The sequence below is a fragment of the Corylus avellana genome, chromosome 3 (assembly GCF_965113065.1).
Source record: "Corylus avellana chromosome 3, dhCorAvel1.hap1.2, whole genome shotgun sequence".
Lineage (NCBI taxonomy): Eukaryota > Viridiplantae > Streptophyta > Magnoliopsida > Fagales > Betulaceae > Corylus > Corylus avellana.
The window spans coordinates 22,480,837-22,500,145 of record NC_142492.1 but is presented as its reverse complement, the minus strand read 5'-3'; the positions used below and the strand labels follow the sequence as shown (position 1 = coordinate 22,500,145).

Below are 19,309 nucleotides of genomic sequence, written 5' to 3'. Positions count from 1 at the left end.
GAAGAAAAAACACCACACCGACCAGGCCAGGCACCCTTCAGGACCGCTGCCGCCCAGGCCAAACATCGCCGCAGGTTCCGCCGTTGCTCCTTCACCCAGGCTGAACCCCACAGCTACCACCATCGTGTTCGCACAGGAAGATTGAGAAAATCCCTTTTTGCCCATTCTCAAATCTCCCGGTGTGAGAGAGAGAGAGAGGAGGAGGAAGCAATACCTGAGTCGCTTCTCATAGATGCTAGAAGATCATCAATTGATGAGCAAGTGGGGCATGCCTTGAACGGCTTGGCATCACCCCTGCCATGGAGTATTTGTGATGTGTTCCAAACTGTTGATTGGATGGGTATATATATGGGCCTGATGGTGTAGGGAGGAGTGGAGGAGAACTGTGTTACAATTTGAAGGGTTGAAGATGAAGAGATCTGGGATTTAGAGTTTGTTTAGAGAAGAATGCAAATAGGAAAAGGGGATTTTCTCAAAGCAGCTCTCCGAGTGGGTGGTGGCGTTCGACCTGAGCAGCGGCAGTCCTGGGGCGGAATCTAGCCTGAGCGGCGCTAGTTCTGCCGGTGGCTGGTCTGGGCGCTGATTTCTCTCTCACGTTGCCTGAGGAGAGTAGATTTGGCAGTGATCTAGTGTTTTGCTCACATTTGATTTTCTTGTTTGAGGCTGATGTGTTACCCTGTAATTGGAGGGCCAAACTTAGTTTATGCCAAAACCTTATAAAAGTTATTCTCTACGTGTGTTCCTATTATGAGTTCTTGTGAACGCTTTCATTATAGACCCAAGAAACATTCTTTAAAGCTTACTAATTAATACAACACACAAAAAAAAAAAAAAAAAAAAAAAAAAGTACACCACACTTCACAGAACAACTACGTACCCACATGAAACAAGCTAAAACCGGCCCAAAACACGCCTACACAATAATACAAGCCAATCAAAACAGAATAACAAAGGAAACGACAAATAGTGCATGCAGAACCTATCTACGTAAGAATTGGGTCAAGGCCTTTCACTTTGGGTAGAAAGGCCTGGACAAGTTTTCTTCCCCTAGGCCTCACAATGCCTTCCAAAACTGGAACCAACAGAGGAGAAAACATGAAAGTAACTGCCCGCAGAGGCTCTGAAACTGGAATGAGTTCTAACGGAGATGTGATCAATATTGACGCGATAAAACACAGAGAGAAGATATAAAGGGGCAGGGAGAACAAAGCATTTCGAAAACCACTAGGGAGGAGAACGAATATGGTAAAGACTGTTACACTAAAGGATATCAGATTTAAAACCGCGAGTATAATGAAAATGTATTCATTCATGCTGTCCCCGCAGAGTGTGCTGCACCGGTGGTGCAATGCAATCGGTAGACTTGTTCTCTTGCCATGGATTTCTCATGGCATATGTTTAAGAGAAAACAAAATCAAACGTGAAAAGTGGGGACTGAAGCGCCACAAGGATTATGTGATCAGTTAAATATATATAGTGAGTGTCATATCAAAAAGTAATGACAAAAAAAGAACAAATATAAAATCATTCAATTCAGATTAATTAATTTAGACTTTTAAGATAAAATATTAAAATTGTATCTCAATATCATGAAACTAGTACTTATATTTTATTTATGGGTTAATATTGTGACGTGACTTTTTGGGTATCCAAGAAAATAGGACATGTGAAATAAAAAAAGATGTAACATTTGCATCATCAATTGGTCCGCCCAAGTTTATCTAAATGCACAAATTTTCAAATGAGTACTGTCCTAAGAGTACCTAATACTCTATTAATGTCGTCGTGTCAGGACAAAATCAGTGAAGGTTTTTCCCAGTACCAAATAAATCTAAAGAAATATAGCCCATGAAAGATAAAAAGAAGATGTAACATTTGCTTTATTAGTTGGTTCACTCTTCGAGTCTTGTACATGCAAAATTTCTCATATATATGAGTCTTCAAAAGCAGGCCGACCCGTGAGACAGGTTAATTTTGGCAACAATGTGTTCCTCTTGCAATACATGTAAGGTTGAGTAATGCTAAAAGGTTGAATCCTTTTAGATGTGATGTAGTTTTTTAAATTATTATTAAATTTTGATCTATTGGTGATATTAAAAAGTTTGGGAGGACTTTAGTTCTCATTCTAGGATTACTTCTTACAGTTAAGCCAAACACATGAAATATTTAATTAAAATTTGGTGAATTGACGGAGCCAAGGTTCCAACTTATAACCTTTGGCTCTGGTACCATGTTAAATCGTCAGTTATCGTAAAAGCTTAAATTAATAGAAAGAGATAAATTTAATCATTTAATCAATACTTTAACACCTTACCTTACTACTACTTTAGACTTCCTTTGCCGGCAAGACTACCAAATCTGAGTAGAGTGGATTTAGAATGTCATGGGGATCGACAATGCAATATTTTATGTAAAGAGGCTTTTATAATCTTTTAAAGCATTTCTTGATTATCTTTGTTAGACAAAGTAGTGATGCTGAGAGTCACAATTGGAAAGCAATTCTATAACTAAAATAAGCTGATCAGCAGATAACTTCACTCGAGAAGTTTAGGTCATATAGCTTATACCCTTTTATTGTGTGGGTGTTAAACAATTTTGGTTCAGATAGTGCAGGTTTTTTTTTTTTTTTTTTTTTTTTTTTTTAACTCCACAAGTCTTAGGGCCCGTTTGAGAGTGCGATTTTAATAAGTACGTTTTTAAAAATTGCGTTTTTAAAATCGCACAGGCGTTTGGTAAAACATACTAAAAAGTATTTTTTTTATCAATTGAGTGTTTGGATAACATTGACATATAATTTCGGTTTCATGACCAATTACCAATAAGGATGAACAAGACAGAGAGGATGAAGAAAAAAAAAAAAAAAAAAGAGAAAAGAAGGGTTTTAATATATTTTAGGTGGGTATTCTTGGTATTTTTTTCATTCCCGTTCTAAAAAAGGTAACTATTGTGCCAAATATCTTTTTAATAGAAATCGTGATTTTGTTTTAAATTCACACTTTTTCAAATAAGCACCCTCTAATCAGCTTATGGAAATCGCAGATTGCGATTTTAGTTTAAAATCGCAGATTATTTTTTAAAAAACGCACTCCCAAACGCACCCTTATAGTTAATCTTTGAAAAATAATTAGTATCAATAATTTACCTATACTTTTTACATATTCTCTTATGACCTTTTAATTCCTGTCACAATTGCTTCTTTCTCTCCTTTTTATGATGACTCCTGCATTCATCTTTCTTTCATGAAGGTGATGAGTAATTTTGTTGCATAGCAAGTTAGAATAATTTAACTTTGTGAAGCTCCAAAAAGAAAGAAAGAAAGAAAGAAAATAACAATAATAAGACAATGTCCTATATTTTCTTCTTCTTTTCAACGACCACAAAAAGTTCTAATAATTTATCTTAGTGAGGCTCCAAAAAGAAAGAAATAAAAAAAAAGAAGTTGATCTTTGACACATAGCCAAAGATCAACTATAAAATAAAAAAGTTCGAATAACAAAGGACACTATACGGTGACACATAGCCAAAGATCAACTATACATGTCCTTTGTTTCATCATGGATATCAGCTTTATCATCTTGCCACGGCTTGCCCAATAACAGGTGACACATAGCCATGTCGACCATGTCACACCAAACATGATCCACATATTTAGCTCCAATAGAAAAAGACACTTGGCAATGTTTAGATACCCTTACCTCGTTTTCTTTCGTAAGCCACTCCAATTGATAGGGAGTAGGATGCCTCTTGGTCTCAAGCCCTAGCTTTTGAACCGCTTCCTCCGAGACTGCATTCATACCACTCCTTAGATTGATGACAAGCTTGGCCCGCTTGCCTCTCATGGTGCATGTAGTTTGAAATTGTCAGCAAGTACCTCCAAGGTATTGGGACACCAACTCCGCTGCTTCCCTAGACAACTCTTTTTTGTAGGTCTTTTTTATTTTCTTTGTCATATCTATAAACCCTTGTCCCCAATTCTGTGATTTTCGGCCCATGGTATACTTATGGCGCAAGAAAGCGACTCGCATATATTTCAATAGTTTCTCCCAACTATTGATCTTCAATTTTCCTTGCCGCACCCTACTTTGCTTCAGTTGTTGTCACCACGCAGGAACTCTTCCCCGGAATGTGTGTACCACCAAAGAGACTCGCTGTTCATCGAGCACTCTGCTGAATTCAAAATCCTCTTCAACAACCAACACCCAATCCAGAAATTCTTCGGGTTGTAGATCCCCTTGGAATTCTAGAATATTGAGTTCGAACCTGTTCACCCGCCGATGGGCATGAGCTTACGCACGGTGCTGAGGTCCGTGTGTTCGGCGCTGCACAAACGAGTATCTAGATCCACTCCCATGTTGACCACACTAGTCGAATACTTGGGTAGTGAGGTCTTCAATTTGATCCCTCATACCTTAAGTCGATCCTCCGTGTGTTGCCAATATTCAGCGATAGATTTGCCTTTCGCCTCCACAAATCTCGGTCCTGGTTGGTGACGACAACCGTTCGGCCCACCACTCATGTGTCGCAAGCGAATTGGCGGTTGCTCCTTACGTGTTGTCTCCGTGCGCACGTGCACCTCGTTCATGTCTGCAAAACGGTTGTTCCTCCGCATTCATGGAAAGTAACTGAGCTCTGATACCAACTGATACAGCCCGACTTGGTGGGCTGTAGCGAAGAACAACAATAAAAGAACGGATAGGTAATTCTAGATCTTAAGTCCATTAAAGATCTAAGAATTCTTCTCAAAATTATAAATTCTATCTAAATTTTAAAGGAAAAAGAAAAATAAACTCAACTCTGAGTATTCTCATTGATAAAACTCAATAATAAACATAAACTCTGCATCTTACATATTAGGTCTGCTGTATTTATAATAATAAGCAAGCTTGGAGCAAAAGTAAATCTAAACCTATTATGGAAAAGTTCTAGAATAATAAAGGAAAAATTACAATTAAATAAAATCCTAATTTAAATAACGTAAATAATAAAATATATATGATTGCTGGATTGTTGGCATAAAATCTTTATTAAAGTTCCCAATAGAGGAATCAAGTCTTTCCTTATTAGATTCTTGCCTTTATTTCCGTCCAGCTTTTCAATCTTCCATTTGCAGCCCGTTTTGACCTAGTAAACATTGGAATTAAACAAATCTCATGAAACATGATTTTGTAGATCTTTGAATTATCTTTCCAACGCCACCAAGATCGCTCCAATACGATCACCAAAACTCGAGTTATGATTTTTCTAATAAAGCTAGTTGCAGCCGTGTCAGGACGGATATATAGGGGCCATGTCCGAACAGTATTTCCCGAAACTCTAAGATTGCAGCCCATGTCTGGACATGTGGAATTTCTTTCCAGAAACCTCATTTTAGGTCCTAGATCTACATCAAAAAAACTAGTAAAACCAATCGGGAGGAGGAAGAGTATTATGAGACCTGATAGACCAAAGCATGCATCAAATATTAGCATAAAAGAGTAGGTAAATATAGGTTTTATTCATGATTAAAATTAGTATTGCCAACAATTTTCTTGGCAAAAAAGCCAAATAAAAATAGTCATGTAGTAGTTCTTGGCAAGGGTTCAAAGTAGGGGTGTTACCGGGTGTACATTTTCATTTGGTAGATATTAACCACCTGCATTTACGTTATCCATAATTATTTACTATCTGCGAGTGTGAAAAATGATTGTGTTATATTAAGACCATTTATATTTGTTGGATTTATAATTTAAATTTGAAAGACTGAGGTCACTAAAGAAATCCTATACTCAAGCAAAAAGTACACATTTTTATAAATAAATAGCTGGGAAGTTTTTTATGTTATACATAATGCAATATTTGAATACTGATTTAGAGTGTTGTGTTATTTGTGTTGCTCGTTTGCTCTGGAAAATAATCCATAAGCATCAATTTGCAATGTTATTGTTAAAATATGAAAATAAAGTAGAAAATAAGAGAACGGTAAAGATAATAATTTGACATGGCTCAGTTTTAGAGGCCTACTTTTTATGACTACATTGTGTTTATATTGACCTATTTGATAATTTCCGCTTATAGGCCATATGAACGCAAGATATGATCAGTAATGTAAATTGTGTAATAGTGATCAAATTTTGATATTATGACATGATCAAAATATTATATTTGATTATATCGTTTGATAAAGAAAGAATACTACTTTTTAGAGTGATGCTATTTATATAAGGTTTTTGTAATTTTTGTTTTTTAAAGAATTTCTCATTGTAAGAATTGACTGCTTGGATCGAGCCAGATCCATATTGAAGGCGCATTGAGGGCCTGGTTTCAGGCCAACTCAGGCCTTCATTTTGGGCCTTTATTTAGGACAAGGACTTTATTGGACCTGACAGCTCATACCAAGCCTAGCCCTTTTTAAATCAAGGCCTGGTGGAGAAAATTCTTGGACTCGAACCAACTGCCAAGAATTTTCTTATTTATTTTCCTTCAATTTCACACCAGCCTCAATGGCTCCCCGTTGCCACTGGAATGTGCTCCATGGGCTCCCTCCATGAGTGACCACATAGTTTTTTTATTATTTTTTTTTATTTTTTGGAGTATAAGTAATGTTTTATAAGTATTTTGTTAGAAGAAATGGTAGAATATATATAGAAGGAAAATATATATTTGATAAAGTCTTCATCAATTACAAAGATACATTTGATAAAGTTGAAAGTAGAATAAAGTACAATGAAAGGTGAAAGCATATATAGGAGATAATATTAATATTTTCCCTGATTTTTTCCATTAATTATTCTTTCATGAATGGACTAACCAACTGTTAAGCTCTATCCTCCCTTCGGTGTCGTCTAAGTACGTTACATATCGAACGTCGAAAACGATGGAGTCGTTTGACCCACCATACGAGCACACTATAAGAATGGTCAAGTTCTTCAAACTTCTCAGCAAAAATGACAGTCGACAATAACGAAAACAGCATAATGGTGATCGAGAACCCCAAGAGATTCGCCAGAGAGTTGCTGGGAGTTATGACTGCCAGTGAAATGTGATAGCATACCAGGAGGAGCATCATTGGCACGACACAAAAATACTTACTCAAACTAGTAGGTAGGAGGATGACTATTACCAACCATAACTGTTGCACCAAAGCACAGAGAATTCAAAATATAGAGTAGCAAGAAATATATTTCATTCATGACTACTTTCTCTGGCTTGTTTGGGACGACGGTGCTATTGGAGTTATCTTGCCAAACTCCTCCGAGAAGGCTGAGCGTCGCTTGATAGGTGCTTGTTATAAAAAGTGCAAGAACCACAAACAACATATTGCGCATCTCAATTGTCATATTCTTTCTTTGACGAAGCGCAAATATCTGGAACCAAATTGGGTTAAAATACCTGAGGTAAAATCTCCAAGAGCAAAATGTAACTCGAGAAGCACTTCGCTTTTGGCTTTTCACAATGTCCAAAGCTGTTAAACCTTCTAAATTCTTAACGTTTATATCAACTCCAACATCCAATAACTTCCTCACGATCTGTGTATGATGTAGTAATGCATAATTATTGATCCAATCAGTTTAAAATAGTTTACACCATTCAAAACCTCCAAAAATAAAAAATAAAAAAACAAATGCACAAAAATTAAGGTAGTGTTATGAATTAAAGAAAAAATTACTGCTACTAATTAACAGCTTAAATGAAATTGAATCCTTAATATCATTTGTTTGAGCAACAATATATAGACACCCAAGATGCCAACTCAATTTCCATTATTAGAAAAACCATGAGTGGAGAGAGAACTTGCCTTGTGTAGATTGTTTGATGCTGCAATGTGCAACCCTTCCCATCCTTCCAGTTCATCAATTTCTCTCGCCACGATGAGGCATTTTCAAACGTGGAACAATGAACCATTGCCACAAGAAACTTAAAAGCTTTTTCTTGGCTGTTATTCAGCGCAATATGAAGAGCAGTGTCTCTTCCAATTGTTACATCTTATATAGACATGGGGCAATCTAACCAGAATTTGTTCAAAAGCTTGATGTTTCTCATCTGAGCTACGTAATGAAAAGGAGTCACCCCCTCTTTTCCTTGGACACGGACAAGATCCTTATCAACATCATGTAATTGCTCCAGCAACATTAACATGGTTAGTATATTTTGCACATCACGGTTATTTTGCATTTGCAAAGCTTGGTACTTTTGCAAAGCAAGGTGCATGGGGCTCAAGCCATCTTGATTAAGCTTCCTTGCAAATGACGGTTTTAACCTCATGATCTCCATTACAAACGGGTTGTGCCCTGCAAATGCAGCTATGTGTAAAGGAGTCTCAACAAATGGAATCTCATCGATCCTATTCAAAATATTTGCATCCTTCTTAATCAATGTGTACAAGGAATCAACACTTCCTAGCTGAGCAGCTTCCCTCAAATCAACGACAATGTCGATATTCTAATCAATTCAGAGAAGAGTAATAGTCAGGCCATCAAAGGAAATGCATTAAGTAGTAAAATGTACGTGGAAATTGAGGACAAATTAATACAACCAGCTACTATGAGTAGAGTTGTTAGTTATTGGGCAAATGAGAAAATTAGCCAGTCCTTTCATAGGATTGGCTGGGTTAACAATGATTTAAGCTCACGTAAAAGAATAGATTTAATTATTTAATTAATATTTTAATACTTTTACTTTCTTAAACAGATAAAAAAAAAAAAAAAAAAAAGAAGATAAATTTAATTATCTAATCCCATAAAAAGATGTGAGAAGATTGTAGTTATCTTGCCAAACTCCTTCGGGCTTGGGTGTCGTTTGGTAGGTAATTAAGTGGTTACAAGAAGCACAACAACCTCTTAACAACACACTTTTCATATTCATTCTTTGATGAAGCACAAATATTATCTCTAAGTTGATACAAAACAAGACAAGATATATGAGGTAAACTTCATGAGATCTAACCCTTGGAAGAGAAGAAGTTAACATATCCCTGATCTCATTGTTATCGATCTGCGTTTTCCCTTGTAAGATGTCCAAAGCTGTAAAACCTGCTAAATTTGTAGCATTGGTATCAACTCTAGCATCCAATAACCATCTCACGACCTGTGTGATATAGTGATGCACTATTACCGATCCCATTTATTTAAAATAGTTTACAAATAGACAAGAATAAGGTAACGTTACAAATTAAAGAAAGAAAAAAAAAATGAAAGAGATAACATAAATATCACTATCAAAAGCTCAAGTGAAATCATTTGGAGCATGTTCCTGAAATTAAATCCTTAGTATCATCCTTTCAAGCAACAAGATAGACGCCAAGATGCTAACTCAATTATGATATTATTAGAAATGTTAATTTACCATTTGTCCTAAAAGCCTAAGTTCATAAAAAGAGGTAAATGCGAACTCCCCTTTAGTATAGGTGATGCTCAACGTGTGGAATATTTAATTAAATTGAGAGTGAATTGATGGAGACATGGTTCTAACTCTGATACAATATTCAGGGACAGAACTAGAAACTTTGATGGGAGGGGGCTAAGAGCATTCCCAGCAGACTCCCTATAAGGGAGTCTGTTCCCTAAATTTAGGAAATATGTCTAAAAAATCGCAAAAAACGTCCTACAGTAGATTCCCTATATGGTTCCTTAAACCATCAGCTGCTACAGTTAAACCCAAAACATTGGGTTCAACTGTAGCGATCCAAAGGCTTATTAAATTGAAAAAAAAAAAAAAAAACTCTTTCTCTCTCCTGTCAGCACAACTCTCAACGCATCCTCTTTCTCTTTCCTGTCAACACGCCATCCCTCTCTGAACATAACCTCTCTCTGCAAAAACTCAATCTTCTTCAACCTCTCAACTTTCATCCATGGTTTACACAAGGTAGAGAGGAGACCGAAAAGAGAGAAAGTTCGAGATTGAGAGAGAATGGTGAGCGTTTTGTTCAAGCCGAGAGAGAGAGACTGAAGAACGGTGGTTGAGCCACCGTCGTCGTGCAGTGGGCAACGCCTGGGCAAAGCTGAACCAGCCCTCTTCCGGCGAGATGAAAACTCGGAAAAAAAGAACAAGAAAAATATTCACATCTTCATTTTCCTCTGTTTCTTGGGACCCAAACAGAGAACTCGAAGAAGATGAGACAATGCAGTTCGAAGATGAGACGATGCAGCAAAAACCCAGATCCCCCAACAGAAACCCAGAAACCTAGACCGATCAAACCAAACTTCACGGTTCTCATATATGCTCACCAGGCTTCACCATTCAAGGAGATCAAGAGAGTGAGGCAAAGAGTGAGATGGAGATAAGTGAGGCAGAGAGGGAGAGAGGGAGAGAGGTGCGGCTGGAAGGGAAAGAAAGGAAAGAATGAAGACGGAGATGAGATGAGATGAGATGAGAGAGAGAAAGAAAGGTTAAATTAAAGGAATAAAATATAAAAAATGTAAAATAAAAATAATAATATTTTAATGATATATGGAAGCATTAAGGGAAGCTATTGGGGTGCAAATTAACATAGGGAAGCAAAAAGTAGTTTCGATTCTTAAATTTAGGGAAGATGACCGGATAGCTGCTGGTAATGCTCTAAGCAGGCCAAGCATAAATGAGAAATATATTAATATAAAGAGGTCAAAATATAAATGATAAATATATTAAGATTGTAGATTAAATTAATATATAAAAATAAACTTAGTTTAAATTCAGTGTTAAAAAAAATAATAAAAAAATAAAAAAAGAAGAAGACGCAAAACAATTATTTCTTAAATATATTTCAATTTTAAGCTAAAACCCCTATCAAAATGGAACTCGGCGTTTTAGATCCTGAAAATCATCTATGATTGAATATGTACTAAATAGTGCTACAATTTCTCTTTTAATATACAACATCAAAAAATAAATAAAAAAATTCAAGCTTCTAAACTTTGTGCATTTTTTTCTTTTAAAAATATCAAGTATTGGATTTAGCTTTTTCATCGGCTACAAATAAATTTATTTCACATTAGAGTCTTTAAAAAAGATAGAAAAACATATACGTGGTTAAGAATAAATAGACTCACATAAAAAATAATAGAATATAATAGATTTCACATGTCAAATTCTCAAATTGGTTGTTTAGACTTTTAATAACCAATTAGTTCTGTACTATTATTTTCTTAATCTTTTTATGTTTATTGGTTCTCAAGGTTTTTTTTCTACAATTTTTGTTCTTTCTATATTTTTTTCTTGTTGTTTCTCATGAACTAAAAATTACTCTAAACTATAATTCTCAAATAGCAATTAAAAAAATATTGTAATTTGCAATCAAATAATAATTAAATAATTACAGTTTCTTATAAACACATTTTACTAAAGAAATATAATTGACTTTTTTTTTTCAAATTTTTGTGATAAACCAAGCATAAGATAATCATAGTTGATACTTCTGCCGAATTAAATGAATTTGTTTTCGGCCTGATCTCAAAATTCATTGATATATTTCTAACATAAGCACGTGACCTACGGGCTATTCCTGCATCTGGGCCTTATTGTACATGGTAGCACAATGCTTGGGTTCCTTTTTACTTATAGGGCCAGTTGCCTTTTAGATTCTATGGCAAGGGGCCGAAGTTGTGAACGGCTCGGGAAAATAGTTAAAGCATACTGATTTTACCTTGTGTAAATTTTTTTCTAAACAAATGGGCAGGGGCAATGGCCTATACCAGCCCCCTGCCAGTTCCGTCTCTTGACAATATTGAATCACTATTTGTTCTAAAAACATAAACTCATAGAAAAAAATAAATTTAATCAATACTTTAACAAAAACCATGAGCGGAGAGAATTTGCCTGGGGTAGAGTTTTCATTATTGCGATGTGCAAAACAGTTTTGCCTTCCTCATCCTTCCAGTTTAGCAATTTCTTTTCCCACAATGCGGCATCTTCAAACGTTGTTTGCTGAAACCATCTTACAAGGAGATGAAAAGCATCTAGTTGGTTGTTATTCAGCGCAATATGAAGAGCATCTCTCCTCGAATTGTTACATCTTTAATAGATATGGGACAGACCTTTTGAAATTCGGCCAGAAGATAGAGGTCTCCTGTTTGAGCTACATAACGCAAAGGAGTCACACCCTCCCTTCCTTGGACACGAACGAGATGATCATCAACATCAAGTAGTCGGTGCAGCAATTGGGTCTGGTCATTTTGCAAAGCAAGGTGAACAGGGATGAAGCCATTTTGATTAAGCTTTCTAATAAATGAGGGCTTTAACCTCACGATCTCCAGGAAAATCGGGTGTGTCCTGCATATGCAGCATCATGTAAAGGAGTATCAACAAATGGAATCTCGTCGATCCTATCCAAAACTTTTGCATCCCTCTGTATCAATGCGTCCAAGGCATCAACGCTTCCTTGCTGAGCAGCATCCCTCAAACTCTGATCCATTATAGGAGATGTGATAGTGAGTGAGACAGCTAAAAGGAAATAAAGGCTTTAAAGTTTGAATGATGATATTGGACAGTCCTCTATTTATAGGAGAGGTGATAGTGGTACTGTGATTTATTTGTTTACATCTTGGAATCTTATTATGGGTTTGTCCACATTAATTAACTTTTGTTTTGTTTTGTTTTTGTTTTTGTTTTTGTTTTTTGTATCTTTGTCTTTTTGTTGTTTTGTATATAATTTGCTAATTTTTATTTGTATAATCTTATAACGTCTGAATGAGAAGATTGAAAAAAGATGGAAATCTTTTTTTCTTTCCCAGTGAAAGAGACTTCGGATCCTCTAAACAAAGTAGTTTATAAAGCAATGCTATTTATTGAAAAAGAAATGATTCAAAGAGGGTTGTGTGACATGCTTAAATGAAAAAAAAAAAAGAATTATTTCTCACTGTCAATATGTTATCCCTATTATATGGTAGTCGCACATTCTTTACATATATATATACACTGTTGACACTCATGCAGCACATACAAGTAAGTCTCCAAGAGGTAGTTCAATTGGCTGGGACCACGCTTAATGAAACGGAGGTCATTAGTTTGAATCTCTCTCCCCCTCTTGTGCTGACATGTCAAAAAAAAAAAAAAAAAAAAAGGGACTACATCAAGAAATTATAAAGAAAAACTTATTATTTTCGAAAATAAGTTTTACAGATGGCATCTTTTTAGGAAAAAAACACCCCCAAACCCATTAGAAGTCCATCATACAAAAATGAAAGAAAAAAACAAGGGAACCTTTCCACGTGATTAGAGCACTAGTAGCGGCATTTCTTAAAATTTTCTTAAATTTAGATAACCAAATTACCTTTTACTTTCCTATTCAAATAATTAATTTCAAAATAGCTTCCCTTTATTATTTTTCTGTACGGTTTAAATATTCTTTCAAAAAAGAAGAAGTCTTTTTATATTAAAATAATAATAAGCAAAGGCTATCCTAAATTTAGGGTAGCATGCAATATTGGTCCTCATGGTGTTCCCAAAACCAACTAAGGCTCCGTTTACTTCGACGTAAAATGATTTTTAGAAAATAATTTTCACATTTTATAATATTTACTTCAACATAAAATAGTGGTCAAACCGAAAATGATTTCAGTTTGACCAAAAAGCATTTATATTTTTAGGAAAATGGTTTAAACTTTTTAATTTCGTAAACCATTTTTCCCAAACTCTTTCGACACCATCAGCACAGGTTCACTCTCGTTCGATTCTCATCTTCTCCATCACACCGGCACAGCTTCTCTCTCTCTCGGTCGATTCTCATCTTCTCCTTCACGTTCATCAGAAGGAGGAAGCTTGAGGTAATTTTCCTTTTCCTCCTCTCGTCACTCTCTCTCTCATGTTCTTTTCAATCTTGCTTGAAGAATTGATTAGTGATGATGTGGGCTCCTTAGTTTCGAATTTTGGGATGATAATGATGAAGTTTGTAGCTTATTTTATATACCCATCAGGTCATTCTATATATTTTCTGTTGATGTTGGAAACTTGGAGTGAAAACTGAAAACCCCTTGAATATTCACGAAATTTGTTGGCTATTGATACTGTTGGATTAATCTGTGATTGGGTGATAATATAGTTGATGATTTTCGATTTGTAGTAATACCCATGGAATCTAGGTTTGAGAAGCTTGGCTTTGGGTTTGTCAGGTCAAGCATTTTTTTCTTACAAGCACGACAAACACGGGGGTTGAATATGGGGTAAATTATTTGAGCAACCAAACATGGGTCAGGAAATGATTGGTCTTTTCTTTTCCATCTCGGTCGGTTTGCACTTTACCATGGAAAAGAGTGAATGTTTGGTGTCACTTGGGAAGGCAGAATTGAAACCCATCTTTGTTGGTTTCCAAACTTTGCTACTTTTTGTATTTGAAGTTGTTACAGAGCACCTGGCTTGTGAATTGCTAATTAGGTGATAGCAGAGATGACAGGTGGAAGAGTAAATAAGTGATTAAGAAAATACACTTATTATTTTTTTTTTCTTGTCAATTGCTACTGCGTAAAGCAGTGAAAAATTGGATTTGTATGCATAATTCCTATAGTTGAGTATTTGATTAGATCAGATCAGATTAGATATGTTGAGGCCATGATTTCTGCATTTGAATGTGGAAAAGAGTAAATGTTTGCTGTCGGTTTGGAATGTTTCATTTCAAATATTGTGAAAATTGTTTAGTTTGGAATTCAAATATTGTGATGTTCTCTTTGTTTATCTGGTTTTAATATTTTGGCAAAAATTTGCCAGAAATTGTTAGACATAAAGTCTTCCTTGAAGTATTATTCCGACCAGCACCAAGTTCTTTATGATGAGTTGGAAGACAGTGTCAAGTAATCCTTCAAATGCCTATCTTTCATCAATACCCCCACAGTACTCATACTCATATTTCAGAGATTTTTCCATCCCTCCTTTCATCTATATATATACACACATACATGTTATTCCATCACTCAAATCAAGTCCACTTATATCCACTAGTAAACATTTATCGACCTTTTCCTCCAAAGCCCTTTTTGAAGGTCAAGCTTTTACAGAAATGGCTATTTGAGTTCCTGCAATTATGCATTTTAAGCAGCTTCTCTACTGGTCTTTATATTGTGATGTTCTCTTTGCTATCAATGGAGTGACTGAGCAACCCATCCATTATGAGAGACGGGTTGCTCTGATCCGCCCATCCATTATGAGAGACAAGTTGCTCTGATCCAAAACTACAGTGCGGTTGAGGAATCATGTTTACCTACCTTTCTGTTATGGCAACCTATATGCTTCCTGTGTTGAAGCATATTTAATTTATTGTTACAAAAAGTTCAATTTTTGTTATGCATTAATGTCTAGAATGGCGAAGAGAATCTTATCCTGATGTGTCATTGGGGTATGGGCAGGGAACAAGTTTTTAAATCAGGAGATACTGGATAGTACTCTATCACCAAGAAATGCTAGAAACTATAATTTTTTCCTTTGTTATGGTAGTTTTAACCAACCGTTAGATCAGTCAACATTTCTCCTAAAACTTGCATTCATTTGAATCATAATGGTGTTCTGGGTTTTTTTCCCCTTATTTCTGAGTTAAGGCTTTACTTATGAACATGAACCAAAAGAGTCTGACATCTCTAGCTAAGTCGTATTTAATATCTCTCTTGATTAATGTCATCGTGGCTGAGCATCGGTCCCCTTTTGGTCTATTATCTCTTCTGCATTCGACCATTTGAATGGAGATGAGAAGCTTGCAAGAGGATTTCTGGTAAAGAATGCTAAGCTTAGAATTTGCGTATTATCGATATGTAGTAACATACTAATGAACTTGGATGGTAGTTCTTTGGCCAAAATATTGTAATATTTGTGGTTGAATTTTAGAATTCATGGTAATTTTTGATTTATTTATTTTTATATATTTATTTATTTTTTTTCAAGCAAGATGAAAGTAACTTACTTGCCCTTTCATATATATCAATCTTCCTAGATGTGGAATATTCATGATATTGATGTATAGACATTTTTAGATAAGTACTTTCAAAATACTTTTTCTATTTTTTTTTTTTTTCTGAAAAAATAGAAAATCCAAAAATATTCTCAAATAGGTTAATTGTTTTTGTCGATTTTTAACAATCAAACATAAATTATTTTATATTAATATTTTTATATTTTGAATAAAAATTATATTTTATAGGTTAATATAATTAAATGAAAATATTTTTTTTTAAAAAAAAATTGATTTTCCGTGCGTGCGGTAAACACTATAAAATGTTTTCAGTGGAAAACATTTTTAGGAAAAATAACTTCCCTGAAAATATTTTCCGACGTAAAATGGTTTTTAGAAAATGATTTTCGCATTTTACAGTGTTTAATTCGATGTAAAATAGTGGTCAAACCGAAAATGATTTCAGTTTGACCAAAAAACATTTATATTTTTAGGAAAATGGTTTACACTTTTTAATTTCGTAAACCATTTTCCCCAAACTCTTTCAACATCCTTGCCAACCTGACTCTTCTCTCCCTCACGCTCAAACACACACACCGACACAGGTTCTCTCTCGTTCAATACTCATCTTCTCCTTCACACCGGCACAGCTTCTCTCTCTCTCGGTCGATTCTCATCTTCTCTTCTTCACGTTCATCAGGAGGAGGAAGCTTGAGGAAATTTTCCTTTTCCTCCTCTCGTCACTCTCTCTCTCATGTTCTTTTCAATCTTGCTTGAAGAATTAATTAGTGATGATGTGGGCTCCTTATTTTCGAATTTTGGGATGATAATGATGAAGTTTGTAGCTTATTTTATATACCCATAAGGTCATTCTATATCTTTTCTGTTGATGTTGGAAACTTGGAGTGAAAACCGAAAACCCCTTGAATATTCACGAAATTGGTTGGCTATTGATACTGTTGGATTAATCTGTGATTGGGTGATAATATACTTGATGATTTTCTATTTGTAGTAATGCCCATGGAATCTAGGTTTGAGAAGTTTGGGTTTGGGTTTGTCAGGTCAAGCATTTTTTTCTTACAAGCACGACAAACACGGGGGTTGAATATGGGGTAAATTATTTGGGCAACCAAACACGGGTCAGGAAATGTTTGGTCTTTTCTTTTCCATCTCAGTCGGTTTGCACTTTACCATGGAAAAGAATGATTGTTTGGTGTCACTTGGGAAGGCAGAATTGAAACCCATCTCTGTTGGTTTCCAAACTTTGTTGCTTTTTGTATTTACAGTTATTACAGCGCACCTGGCTTGTGAATTGCTAATTAGGTGATAGCAGAGATGACAGACGAAGGAGTAAATAAGTGACTAAGAAAATACACTTTCTTTTTTTTTTCTTGTCAATTGCTACTGCCTGGAGCAATGAAAAATTGGATTTGTATTTGATTTGTATGCATAATTCCTATAGTTGAGTATTTGATTAGATCATATCAGATTAGATATGTTGAGGCCATGATTTCTGCATTTGAATGTGGAAAAGAGTAAATGTTTGCTGTCGGTTTGGAATGTTGCATTTCAAATATTGTGAAAATTGTTTAGTTTGGAATTCAAATATTGTGATGTTCTCTTTGTTTCTCTGATTTTAATATTTTGGCAAAAATTTGCCAGAAATTGTTAGACATAAAGTCTTCCTTGAAGCATTATTCTGACCAGCACCAAGTTCTTTATGATGAGTTGGAAGACAAAGCCATGTGGTCCTTCAAATGTCTGTCTTTCATCAATACACCCACAATACTCATACTCATATTTCAGAGATTTTTCCATCCCTCCTTTCATCTATATATATACACACATACATGTTATTCCAACACTCAAATCAAGTCCACTTATCTCCACTAGTAAACATTTATCGACCTTTTTCTCCAAAGCCCTTTTCGAAGGTCAAGCTTTTACAGAAATGGCTATTTGAGTTCCTGCAATTATGCATGTTAAGCAGCTTCTCTACTGGTCTTTTTATTGTGATGTTCTCTTTGCTATCAATGGAGTGACTGAGAAACCCATCCATTATGAGAGACGGGTTGCTTTGATCCGCCCATCCATTATGAGAGACAGGTTGCTCAGATCCAAAACTACAGTACGGTTGAGGAATCATGTTTACCTACCTTTCTGTTATGGCTACCTATATGCTTCCTGTGTTGAAGCATATTTAATTTATTGTTACAAAAAGTTCAATTTTTGTTATGCATTGATGTCTAGAATGGCGAAGAGAATCTTATCCTGATGTGTCATTGGGGTATGGGCAGGGAACAAGTTTTTAAATCAGGGGATACTAGATAGTACTCTATCACCAAGAAATGCTAGAAACTATAATTTTTTCCTCTGTTACGGTATTTTCAACCCACCGTTAGATCAGTCAGCATTTCTAATGAGTGCCAAATATTGTATATTTGAGCCCCTTAACTTATGTTTGTTAAGCTCTTAGCTGTGTTAATTTATGATGTTTTTGGTTAGTTTTAGTGTTTTAGTGATTTGCAGGTTGTTAATAGAAAAATGCAGCTTTAAGGTGATATTTGCGGCTTAAGACACTTCATGGAGCATTGGCAGCACATTGGGATCGAGCGATGATTTTCACCCGACGAGTCCCACTAAAAAGGTCATATCTTGAGTTGTATAGCTCAGATTGAGGTGATCTTCGTGTCATTGGAAAGCTAACTCGAAAATATACAAATTCATATTTCACAAGAGTAGGCAAATTCTGATCGGAAGTGTGCTCGGGCGCACGTTTAGTGCGATCGAGCGCACTCACGCCCTGCGCAGCAGCAAACTTGTTGCACGAGTGCGATCGAGCGCACCTAGAGTAAGATCGAACGCACTCGGCCGACCTGGGAGTGCTGAAACCCTAAAAGTAGCTTATAAATATCGCTATTTTTCATTATAAACGGACGGAGACGCTCTGGGGGCGTCGTTCTTGGTCGTTTTTCGTGTTTTCTGGGTTTTTGGAGGTTTGAACTCCAATTCTTTTGTAAGTATTTGATTTTTAATGAATTTAATTAGTTTCTATATGATTCCTTTTGTCATGAGAGGCTAATTCTTCAACTAAGGTTGAAGATGAAGCCTCACCATTGATTAGTTTTATGTTTTCATGTTTTGTTCGTACAATTCCGACCTTAACGTAATGTATGTTCGTTTCAATTCAATTATGTGACAAAATTGTGTTTGATTGTGCCAAAGTTGGATATTCATTGTGTTTCATCCAACGGATACTGTGCATCTTTTGATTTACTTTGGATATCCATTGTCTTTTGTGCAAAGCATGGATACATTGGATCTTTTGAACTAAATTGGATATGCATTGTTATTTGTAAAATAGATGGATTCAATGAATCTTTCAATAAGAACAATAGAACATGCATAGGTTTTAATTGTTTGTCGGGTGTATGAACAAACACATGAGAATGTATGCTTTAGTTTGGTGAGGTGAATTCTGAA

At 35.5% G+C, this 19,309-nt stretch overlaps 1 long non-coding RNA gene and 1 pseudogene across 1 annotated transcript; one reads left to right on the top strand and one right to left on the bottom strand.

The window, feature by feature from the left end:
- Nucleotides 1-983: 983 nt before the first annotated feature.
- LOC132174194 (ankyrin repeat-containing protein BDA1-like) lies at nt 984-12,367 on the bottom strand (annotated as a pseudogene).
- Nucleotides 12,368-13,589: 1,222 nt separating this feature from the next.
- LOC148586937 (uncharacterized) lies at nt 13,590-19,020 on the top strand. The gene is made up of 2 exons (XR_015911636.1): nt 13,590-13,718; nt 18,356-19,020. It is a non-coding gene; the product is annotated as an uncharacterized LOC148586937 (long non-coding RNA).
- The last annotated feature ends 289 nt before the right edge of the window (nt 19,021-19,309 follow it).